The 3,481-nt window shown below is 31.2% G+C and overlaps 1 long non-coding RNA gene across 1 annotated transcript; it reads right to left on the reverse strand.

Moving 5' to 3' along the window:
• Positions 1 to 3,055: 3,055 nt before the first annotated feature.
• LOC108376864 (uncharacterized) lies at positions 3,056 to 3,183 on the reverse strand. The gene is made up of 2 exons (XR_001849287.1): positions 3,136 to 3,183; positions 3,056 to 3,102 (listed from the first exon to the last, which is right to left on the reverse strand). It is a non-coding gene; the product is annotated as an uncharacterized LOC108376864 (long non-coding RNA).
• Positions 3,184 to 3,481: the final 298 nt, after the last annotated feature.

Below are 3,481 nucleotides of genomic sequence, written 5' to 3' on the forward strand. Positions count from 1 at the left end.
GCTTTCCTTTTACTTTTCGCCACTTCATGGACGAAATGAAAATATATATACAACACCAATGCTGTAAAGCTTCTTTTAACCAACTTCACAAAAAGGAGAGGTTATCAATTCATTGGAATGTATACACATTTTTATTATGTATGTTACCGCATAATTTTGGACCACGTTAACCGATTTCTAAAATTCTTTTTTAAGGAAGGTTGTTACCTCACAGGTGGTCCCATATTAATTCGGTTTAAATCTGATCATCGGATCATGAAGAAATGAACGATGAACTTAAATTTTTATATGAGAATTGAAGTCGATTTTTGTTTTTTGCTTAAAAATTACTTGTTATTCTTTTCAACTCAGTCAAAGTTTTATGTATCTAATTCAAATTGTACTTTATATATCTGCTTTTTATACTCGAGCGCACTTGTGAGATAGAGATAGACAAATGTATACATAAATGAGCAGAATGAAAAGAGAAATCGATTAAGCGGTGACTGTGTGTCCGTCCGTCCGTCTGTGTATACGATAACTCCAGTAAAAATTGAGATATCTTAACGAAACTTGGTATGTGTACTTCTTTTCCGCGTAGAATTTTTCACTCGGCGCGGCGGCGGCAGCGTTCGGCGCCTGAGGATTAATGTGCAAAATATTGACTATATACAGTGTTCGAAAAACTAACAATTTATTTATTTTGTTGTTATTTAATGCAAATCCATGTTTCAAACTTTGTGCAATATTAAAAGAAAATAACAAACTTTCGTAAAAAATTTGAGCTTTTTAATTCGATTTCTTAGAAAGATTTTATGTATGCGGTTTTGTAGCCCTATTCATTCAAGTAGAACTTGCACTTTAGTTTCAAATGGCTAAAAATTACAGTAGGTTTTTTAGAAATTTTCGTCCCGCGAATAAACACAATTTTTTTTATATGGAAGAAAACCGTAACATCTTCAATAAAAAAAAATATTTAAAAAAATCAAGTGTAATTTTAAGCCATTTAAAACTTGCACTATTTTCCACTTGAATCCAATAGGCTATAAAACTGCATACTCAAAATCTTTCTAAGAAATCTAATTAAAAAGCTCGAAATTTTTGTTGAATATATTTAGTTTTTTTTTTTTGTAATATTACACAAAGTAGGAACTTGGATCTATACGGGCTTTCTTAAAGAATGGACTATATTTTTATATAAAATAACTAAAATTTATTAACATTATGAAAAATAATAAGTTAAAACTTGTCGATATGTGGTGCGGCTGTAATTTTTTCGACCACTGTACAAAAACTGGAATATATCGTAAAATTGCGCCCGAAATCGTCGTTAGGGGTACATCATATTCCGTTGGCGGAAGGTTAATATGGGCATTGTTGAGCATTTTAAAGTTATTCACAGAAAATTGTATGGGGTATAGTTTTTTTGTACGGGCAATTATATGGTCGGAAACGTTTCTACTAAGTCACCAGTAGTAAAATGTGTATATTATTTAACTGAACTATTCAAAGCGCAAATCTTTTAAATACAACGATAAGTTGTTTATCTTGTTACTAAAAAAGAAAATAATGTTCGCAAACTGGATCGAGAAAATGCAAAATGGTGTAACTCTATTTATGGGTCATTCCACACAATATATACACCTCAGTATTTTATTACATTCTTTATCAAAAAAAATTGTCGAAATTTTGAATTCACAAAGAAGTATCTTTTTTTCAATTATTTCTAGTAAATAAAGAAAATTAAGTTAAGTAAGCAAAATGTGCGTAGTTACCTCGGCTTTGTATTTAAATGTGAGAAAGATTTAAAAAAAAAATTGTTTGCATTAAAAAATTTAGTTTTTTATAATTTTTGTACTATTTTTTATTTATTTTACACTGTCTTGATTTAGGTTTTTTTTGGAATCTCAATAGTTGACAAACTTTACAGAGTACAGTGTAAAAATTTGAGAATGGAAGAGCCGAAACTGTAGAAGTTACGAGATTTTTCATGCCTGCGTTCGTAAAGTTCCAGCGCATGACTTGCCAGTGCTACTTTATGTACACAGGCATGAAAAACTCGTAACTACTACAGTTTAGGGTTTTCCATTCTTAAATTTTTACAGTATACTCCATTGGGTTTGACCACTATTTAGATTGCAAAAGAAAAAAATTAAACAGTGCATAATGAATGAAAAAATTATAAAAAATATAAAAAATGCAACTTTTTAATGCAAAAAATTATTTATCTCACACTCTAGTGGAAAGCCGAGGTATTTACGCACATTTTGATTGCTGAAATGATTTCCTCCTGCAAATAGTTTTTTAACTGCAAAAAAATTAAAAATGATAATACTTTGTGAGTTCGGAATTTCAGAGTTTTTTTCGATATTTTCGAATATCATGACGAAATAAAAAATAGGTGTTTTTTCGTTAAAGAAAGTAAAACAAAAAAAATATTTCACACCAATAAAAATATTGAGGTGTAAATATTGTATGGAATGTATAGTTATTTGGTAGCAGTGCTGTGATTTTTTAATTTTCGAGTGAAGTGTTTCGGGAGGAAAAGTGAAGTGATTGTCGTAGTGACTATTTTGAAACACAATTATGTCCCACGTACCCACGTGGGTCCCACGGTTATTCGATTCCATTTTTTTATTAGCTGATTGGTTAATTTACTATTTTTTATATTGAAGTACTTTAATAAACAAGCATATGCACCGATTCCAAATATTTATTAGACGCCTTTTGAGTAAAAGTTTGCGTAAAGTTGCGTTACAATTTAACAAGAATTGGTTTCCTACGTTCTTTTGTATGTGGCTAATGGTCAGATGCGGCGGCGCTATTTAAGGCGCCGGCGTCATCGCCGCCGATTATTTATAAGATCCACGATGCCGCCGACGTAAACCTCTAATGATCACTTGATAACACTTACACTGTACACTTATCCATAGAATAAAAAATTAACTCGATTTTCTGAATGAGCGAATAATTCTATATAGGAATTGGATATGTAGTGGCGTCCGATGAACATTTTTCCTGTAAACCAGTGTTATTTTTCAGTTGTTGTCTTTTTAAGGGCCTTCTTTTGCCTTTCTTGCTATTACCAGTGCTTTTTCCTGCTTATGTCGCCATTTCATTTTGCTTTTCCAGCCTATTTTGTTATTTTATTTTGACTTTTTTTATAGGTTTTTAGGTCCTAAAGATCCGTTCCCTGATAATGACGTTGGTAATATTCGCGAGTCGTTGCAACCCTGAAAATCTAACTTGACCGGGCTAGTACGAAAAATTTTGAATATATAGTTTAAATAGAGTATCAATTCAAAAATATTGGCTACGCGGTTTATAATTTACTTCAATTAGTTTGACAACAGATAATTTATGGGGAAAAAATGTGCTACTGGCTTGAAAAAAAAATTAAAAATTTTATTGAAAAGTCNATCCCTGCAAGAACAGTGACTATCATTTGACAAATCATTTGAGTAGCAACCCTGCAAGAACAGTGACTATCATTTGACAAATC

The sequence above is a fragment of the Rhagoletis zephyria genome, unplaced genomic scaffold (genome assembly GCF_001687245.7).
Source record: "Rhagoletis zephyria isolate East Lansing unplaced genomic scaffold, Rhagoletis_zephyria_1.1 Rzeph_scaffold_11140, whole genome shotgun sequence".
NCBI classification, from domain to species: domain Eukaryota; kingdom Metazoa; phylum Arthropoda; class Insecta; order Diptera; family Tephritidae; genus Rhagoletis; species Rhagoletis zephyria.